The 7895-nt window shown below is 62.8% G+C and overlaps 1 non-coding gene across 1 annotated transcript; it reads left to right on the top strand.

Moving 5' to 3' along the window:
- The first annotated feature begins 5338 nt into the window (after positions 1-5338).
- On the top strand, positions 5339-5457 carry LOC131871622 (5S ribosomal RNA). Its single transcript, XR_009369835.1, has one exon. It is a non-coding gene; the product is annotated as a 5S ribosomal RNA (ribosomal RNA).
- The last annotated feature ends 2438 nt before the right edge of the window (positions 5458-7895 follow it).

Genomic DNA, 7895 nt, shown 5'->3' with positions numbered 1-7895 from the left:
AGAAACCCCACCAAACGCTCTGACAAAAAAAGAGGGGGCGCTCCAGTAACCCCGCTTCGGAGCGCACCCTGGGCAAACCCAGCCAAGGTGCCCACCCCGGCCAAGGTGCAGGCGAGGTGCGCACCCGGGGCAAACCGGGCTCCGACAACGTGCACGCCGCACCTTGGAGCACACTTCGTAGCGCTCCCGGGTGCGCACCTCAGAGCACACCAAGGTGGGCAGCGAGGTGCGCACCTTTGATGCGCTGCCTTCACTAATTTCCAGAAAAGGCAAAAAAAAAAGGAGATTTTAAAATTTCCGTTTTGAAAGATAGTGAAAAAAACGGAACGCGCGTGCCATCTTGAGCCCGCCCTGGTGCGCAGCCCAGGTAAGGTGCCCACCCTGGCAAAGGTGCGCACCCGGGCAATTAACCCTACTTCCGACTTCGTGCGCGCCAGGGTGGCAACCGGGCCTCGGAAGAGCCAATGCGAGAAACCCCACCAAACGCTCCGACAAAAAAAGAGGCGGCGCTCCAATAACCCCGCTTCGGAGCGCAGCCGGGGCAAACCCAGCCAAGGTGCCCACCCCGACGAAGGTGCACGCGAGGTGCGCACCCGGGGCAAACCGGGCTCCGACAACGTGCACGCAGCACCTTGGAGCACACTTCGAAGCACTCCCGGGTGCCCACCGGCGTTGCGCACCGTGGTGGGCAGCGAGGTGCGCACCTTTGATGCGCTGCCTTCACTAATTTCCAGAAAAAGGCAAAAAAAAATGAGATTTTAAAATTTCCGTTTTGAAAGATAGTGAAAAAAAAGGAACGCGGGTGCCATCTTGAGCCCGCCCTGGTGCGCAGCCCAGGCAAGGCATGCGCACCAAGGTGCCCACCCGAGGTGCACACCCGGGGCAAACCGGGCTCCGACTTCGTGCAGGCCGCACCTTGGAGCACACTTCGGAGCGCTCCTTGGTGCGCACCATGGTGCCCACCAGGGCGCGCAACCCAGCCAAGGTCTGCACACTAAGGTGCCCACCCCGGCGAAGGTGCACGCGAGGTGCGCACCCGGGGCAAACCGGGCTCCGACTTCGTGCACGCCATGGTGCCCACCGCGGCGAAGGTGCACGCGAGGTGCGCACCCGGGGCAAACCGGGCTCCGACTTCGTGCACGCCGCACCTTGGAGCACACTTCGGAGCGCTCCTTGGTGCGCACCATGGTGCCCACCAGGGCGCGCAACCCAGCCAAGGTGTGCGCACCAAGGTGCACGCGAGGTGCGCACCCGGGGCAAACCGGGGTCCGACTTCGTGCACGCCGCACCTTGGAGCACACATCGGAGCGCTCCCAGGTTCGCACCAGCGTTGCGCACCTTTGATGCGCTGCCTTCACTAATTTCCAGAAAAGGCAAAAAAAAACGATATTTTAAAATTTCCGTTCTGAAAGATAGTGAAAAAAACGGAACGCGGGTGCCATCTTGAGCCCTTCCTGGTGCGCAGCCCAGGCAAGTTGTGCGCACCAAGGTGCCCACCCTGGCGGAGGTGCGCGCCCGGGGCAAACCGGGCTCCGACTTCGTGCACTGCATGGTGCCCACCAAGGCGCGCAACCCAGCCAAGGTGCCCACCGCAGCGAAGGTGCACGCGAGGTGCACACCCGGGGCAAACCGGGCTCCGACTTCGTGCACGCCGCACCTTGGAGCACACTTCAGAGCGCTCCTTGGTGCGCACCAGGGCGCGCAACCCAGCCGAGGTGCCCACCCCGGCGAAGGTGCACGCGAGGTGCGCACCCGGGGCAAACCGGGCTCCGACTTCGTGCACGCCATGGTGCCCACCGCGGCGAAGGTGCGCACCCGGGGCAAACCGGGCTCCGACTTCGTGCACGCCGCACCTTGGAGCACACTTCGGAGCGCTCCTTGGTGCGCACCATGGTGCCCACCAGGCCGCGCAACCCAGCCAAGGTGTGCGCACCAAGGTGCACGCGAGGTGCGCACCCGGGGCAAACCGGGGTCCGACTTCGTGCACGCCGCACCTTGGAGCACACATCGGGGCGCTCCCGGGTTCGCACCGGCGTTGCGCACCGTGGTGGGCACCTCGGAGCACACCAAGGTGGGCAGCGAGGTGCGCACCTTTGATGCGATGCCTTCACTAATTTCCATAAAAGGCAAAAAAAAAACGAGATTTTAAAATTTCCGTTTTGAAAGATAGTGAGAAAAAGGGAATGCTGGTGCCATCTTGAGCCCGCCCTGGTGCGCAGCCCAGCCAAGGTTTGCGCACCAAGGTGCCCACCCTGGCGAAGGTGCGCGCCCGGGCAATTAACCCAACTTCCAACTTCGCGCGCGCCAGGGTGGGAGCGCACCCAACAACCGGGCCTGGGAAGAGCCAATGCGAGAAACCCCACCAAACTCTCTGACAAAAAAAGAGGGGGCGCTCCAGTAACCCCGCTTCGGAGCGCACCCTGGGCAAACCCAGCCAAGGTGCCCACCCCGGCCAAGGTGCAGGCGAGGTGCGCACCCGGGGCAAACCGGGCTCCGACAACGTGCACGCCGCACCTTGGAGCACACTTCGTAGCGCTCCCGGGTGCGCACCTCAGAGCACACCAAGGTGGGCAGCGAGGTGCGCACCTTTGATGCGCTGCCTTCACTAATTTCCAGAAAAGGCAAAAAAAAAAGGAGATTTTAAAATTTCCGTTTTGAAAGATAGTGAAAAAAACGGAACGCGCGTGCCATCTTGAGCCCGCCCTGGTGCGCAGCCCAAGTAAGGTGCCACCCTGGCAAAGGTGCGCACCCGGGCAATTAACCCTACTTCCGACTTCGTGCGCGCCAGGGTGGCAACCGGGCCTCGGAAGAGCCAATGCGAGAAACCCCACCAAACGCTCCGACAAAAAAAGAGGCGGCGCTCCAATAACCCCGCTTCGGAGCGCAGCCGGGGCAAACCAAGCCAAGGTGCCCACCCCGACGAAGGTGCACGCGAGGTGCGCACCCGGGGCAAACCGGGCTCCGACAACGTGCACGCAGCACCTTGGAGCACACTTCGAAGCACTCCCGGGTGCCCACCGGCGTTGCGCACCGTGGTGGGCAGCGAGGTGCGCACCTTTGATGCGCTGCCTTCACTAATTTCCAGAAAAAGGCAAAAAAAAATGAGATTTTAAAATTTCCGTTTTGAAAGATAGTGAAAAAAAAGGAACGCGGGTGCCATCTTGAGCCCGCCCTGGTGCGCAGCCCAGGCAAGGCATGCGCACCAAGGTGCCCACCCGAGGTGCACACCCGGGGCAAACCGGGCTCCGACTTCGTGCAGGCCGCACCTTGGAGCACACTTCGGAGCGCTCCTTGGTGCGCACCATGGTGCCCACCAGGGCGCACCCGAGGCAAACCGGGCTCCGACTTCGTGCACGCCGCACCTTGGAGCACACATCGGAGCGCTCCCAGGTTCGCACCAGCGTTGCGCACCTTTGATGCGCTGCCTTCACTAATTTCCAGAAAAGGCAAAAAAAAACGATATTTTAAAATTTCCGTTCTGAAAGATAGTGAAAAAAACGGAACGCGGGTGCCATCTTGAGCCCTTCCTGATGCGCAGCCCAGGCAAGTTGTGCGCACCAAGGTGCCCACCCTGGCGGAGGTGCGCGCCCGGGGCAAACCGGGCTCCGACTTCGTGCACTGCATGGTGCCCACCAAGGCGCGCAACCCAGCCAAGGTGCCCACCGCAGCGAAGGTGCACGCGAGGTGCGCACCCGAGGTGCACACCCGGGGCAAACCGGGCTCCGACTTCGTGCACGCCGCACCTTGGAGCACACTTCAGAGCGCTCCTTGGTACGCACCAGGGCGCGCAACCCAGCCAAGGTGCTCACCCCGGCGAAGGTGCACGCGAGGTGCGCACCCGGGGCAAACCGGGCTCGGACTTCGTGCACGCCGCACCTTGGAGCACACATCGGAGCGCTCCCGGGTTCGCACCAGCATTGCGCACCTTTGATGCGCTGCCTTCACTAATTTCCAGAAAAGGCAAAAAAAAGAAAAAAATGAGATTTTAAAATTTCCGTTTTGAAAGATAGTGAAAAAAACGGAACGCGGGTGCCATCTTGAGCCCGCCCTGGTGTGCAGCCCAGGCAAGTTGTGCGCACCAAGGCACCCACCCTGGCCAAGGTGGGTCACGGGGTGGGTCCTAGGGTGGGTAACGGGGTGGGTACTAAGGTGCGTGCCAAGGTGGGTCATAGGGTGGGTGCCAAGGTGGGCACCAGGGTGGGTGTGCACCAACCCTAGCCAGGGTAGGTCACGGGGTGGTTGTCGGGGTGGGCGTCAAGGAGCCAAGGTGGGTGGCAAGTAGCCAAGTTGCGTGCCAAGGTGGGTGTCGGGGTGGGTGCCAAGGATCCAAGGTGGGTGCCAAGGAACCAAGGTGGGTGTCTGGGTGGGTGCCGAGGTGGGAGCCAGGGTGGGTCCCAAGGTGAGTGCAAAGGTGGGTGCCAGGGTCAAGGTGAGTGCCAATGTGGGTTCCAAGGTGCCAGGGTCAGGGTGAGTGCCAATGTGGGTTCAAAGGTGCTAAGTTGGGTGCGAGGTTGGGTGCGAGGGTGGGTGGGTGCCAAGGTGTGCTAGGTGGAAGCCCGGGTGGGTCGGCATCCCATGGGTGTCGAGTTGGGTGCCTGATGGGTGCTTCTTGTCAAGTTTTAGTCGTCGGGACTCATTTCGAGCCTTAGAGGTCGTTTCTTGTCCGGTTGCCCTGTCTTCGACCTGGGAACCCAATTTTGGTCCTCGGGTCCCATTTTTTTTTGTCTCGCATCCCACTTTTGGCCTGTGGCCTTTTCGGGGTCGATTCTCGTTTTGGGCATCAGAGCATGTTTCTTCTCCTAAAACCCAATATTTGTTTATTAAGTCTCGGAACACATTTTTGTTCTCGTGGACCCATCATGGGTCTTGGAACGCATTTGTGGTCCTTGGGTCCCATTTTGCATCCCGAAACTTGTGTTTTGGTGCTTGATCCCTATTTTGGGTGCCCACCTTGCACCAAGTGCGCACCCGGGGCAAACCGAGCGCCTTGGTGCACCGGGGCAAGATCGAGCGTGCACCCGAGGCGCCCCGAACATGCACCAAGGTGCACTCGGCCCACATGTGAGCGCAGGTCGTTGCGCCCGAGGTGGTGTGTGGGCACCGCGTTGCAGACGGGACACTGCACGCACACGACGCCCCCTCCAGGTGCACGCACGTAGGCCGGGCCGGGTGCACACCCGACGCCCTAGCAAGGTGCGCGCACCCGGGCAGGGCTCACACTTGGCGAACGGGGCGCACTTCGCGAGGGAGGGTGTGCACCTCGACGGGGGTGGGTGGCCGGGGTGGATTCGCACGTGGGTCGCGGTTTGCTAAGTACACACTGCGACAAGCTCATAACGGGTGCGATCATACCAGCGTTAGTGCACCGGATCCCATCAGAACTCCGCAGTTAAGCGCGCTTGGGCCGGAGTAGTACTGGGATGGGTGACCTCCCGGGAAGTCCCGGTGTTGCACCCTTTTTTAGTTTTTCGCCGGGCGTCGCAATGCTATTTGAATAAACCTTTTGCCCGTTTGCGTTCTCGTCGGGGCCGGGCCGGGCCGGGGTGCGCTGCCCGCACTACCGCGCGCGCGGGGGCGACACCGAGCGCGCACCCGAGGCGCCCCGAGCACACAGGCCACGGTGCAACCCGGGCGTTGTGCGCGCACCCCGGTGCGCCCGAGGTGCTGCGCGCGCACCCAGGTGAAATCGGTGTGCACCTCGGCCAGTGCGCGCTCGGTCGAGTCGCGCACGTTGGCCAAGGTGCACGGTGATGTTTCTTACTCTAAGGTTCCGCACCAGACGCCCGGGACAGGTGAGCGAAGCTGGGCGGGGCCGGGTGCGCGGCCGGGGCAGGTGCACGCAGCTGGAGAGAGCTTTGGAGCACACTTCGGAGCGCACCAATGATGCGCTCCATTCAAAAGTTTCCTGAAAAGGCAAAAAAAGTTGAGATTATAGAATTTCCCACTTGAGAGATTGTAAAAAAAAAAAATTTAAAATGAAGGAAACGCGGGTGCCAAGGTGTGCGCAGCCCAGCCAAGGTGTGCGCACCAAGGCGCCCACCCTGGCGAAGGTGCACGCAAGGTGCGCACCCGAGGCAAACCGGACAATTAACCCAACTTTCGACTTCGCGCGCACCTTGGAGCGCACTTCGGAGCGCTCCTTGGTGCGCACCAATCTTGGGCACCTCGGAGTGCACCATGGCGCCCACCAAGGTGCGCACCCGGGGCAAACCGAGCTCCGACTTCGTGCGCACCTTGGAGCGCACGAAAGGTGCGCACCATGGCGCCCACCAAGGTGCGCAGCCCAGCCAAGGCGTGCGCATCAAGGTGCGCACCCTGGCGAAGGTGCGCACCCGGGGCAAACCGAGCTCCGACTTCGTGCGCACCTTGGAGCGCACAAAAGGTGCGCAACCCAGCCAAGGTGTGCGCACCCCGGTCAAACCGAGCTCCGAATCGTGCGCACCAGAGGTGCACGCCATCGTGCGCACCTTGGAGCACACTTCGGAGCCCTCCTTGGTGCGCGCCGATGTTGCGCACCTCGGAGCGCACCCGGGGAAAACAATGCAATTAACCCGACTTTCGACTTCGTGGGCACCTCGGAGCGCTCTCGGGTTCGCACCTCGGAGCACACCGAGGTGCGCACCTTTGATGCGCTGCCTTCACCAATTTCCAGAAAAGGCAAGAAAACATTGAGAAGGTGTGCGCACCGAGGTGCCCACCCTGGCGAAGGTGCACGCGAGGTGCGCACCCGGGGCAAACCGGGCTCCGACTTCGTGCACGCCGCACCTTGGAGCACACTTCGGAGCGCTCCTTGGTGCGCACCAGGGCGCGCAACCCAGCCGAGGTGCCCACCCCGGCGAAGGTGCACGCGAGGTGCGCACCCGGGGCAAACCGGGCTCCGACTTCGTGCACGCCATGGTGCCCACCGCGGCGAAGGTGCACGCGAGGTGCGCACCCGGGGCAAACCGGGCTCCGACTTCGTGCACGCCGCACCTTGGAGCACACTTCGGAGCGCTCCTTGGTGCGCACCATGGTGCCCACCAGGGCGCGCAACCCCGCCGAAGGTGCACGCGAGGTGCGCACCCGGGGCAAACCGGGCTCCGACTTCGTGCACGCCGCACCTTGGAGCACACTTCGGAGCGCTCCTTGGTGCGCACCATGGTGCCCACCAGGGCGCGCAACCCCGCCGAAGGTGCACGCGAGGTGCGCACCCGGGGCAAACCGGGCTCCGACTTCGTGCACGCCATGGTGCGCACCGCGGCGAAGGTGCGCACCCGGGGCAAACCGGGCTCCGACTTCGTGCACGCCGCACCTTGGAGCACACTTCGGAGCGCTCCTTGGTGCGCACCAGGGCGCGCAACCCAGCCGAGGTGCCCACCCCGGCGAAGGTGCACGCGAGGTGCGTACCCGGGGCAAACCGGGCTCCGACTTCGTGCACGCCGCACCTTGGAGCACACTTCGGAGCGCTCCTTGGTGCGCACCATGGTGCCCACCAGGCCGCGCAACCCAGCCAAGGTGTGCGCACCAAGGTGCACGCGAGGTGCGCACCCGGGGCAAACCGGGGTCCGACTTCGTGCACGCCGCACCTTGGAGCACACATCGGGGCGCTCCCGGGTTCGCACCGGCGTTGCGCACCGTGGTGGGCACCTCGGAGCACACCAAGGTGGGCAGCGAGGTGCGCACCTTTGATGCGATGCCTTCACTAATTTCCATAAAAGGCAAAAAAAAAACGAGATTTTAAAATTTCCGTTTTGAAAGATAGTGAGAAAAAGGGAATGCTGGTGCCATCTTGAGCCCGCCCTGGTGCGCAGCCCAGCCAAGGTGTGCGCACCAAGGTGCCCACCCTGGCGAAGGTGCGCGCCCGGGCAATTAACCCAACTTCCAACTTCGCGCGCGCCAGGGTGGGAGCGCACCCA

The sequence above is a fragment of the Cryptomeria japonica genome, unplaced genomic scaffold (genome assembly GCF_030272615.1).
Source record: "Cryptomeria japonica unplaced genomic scaffold, Sugi_1.0 HiC_scaffold_431, whole genome shotgun sequence".
Lineage (NCBI taxonomy): Eukaryota > Viridiplantae > Streptophyta > Pinopsida > Cupressales > Cupressaceae > Cryptomeria > Cryptomeria japonica.
This window is presented reverse-complemented; position numbering and strand designations above follow the sequence as displayed.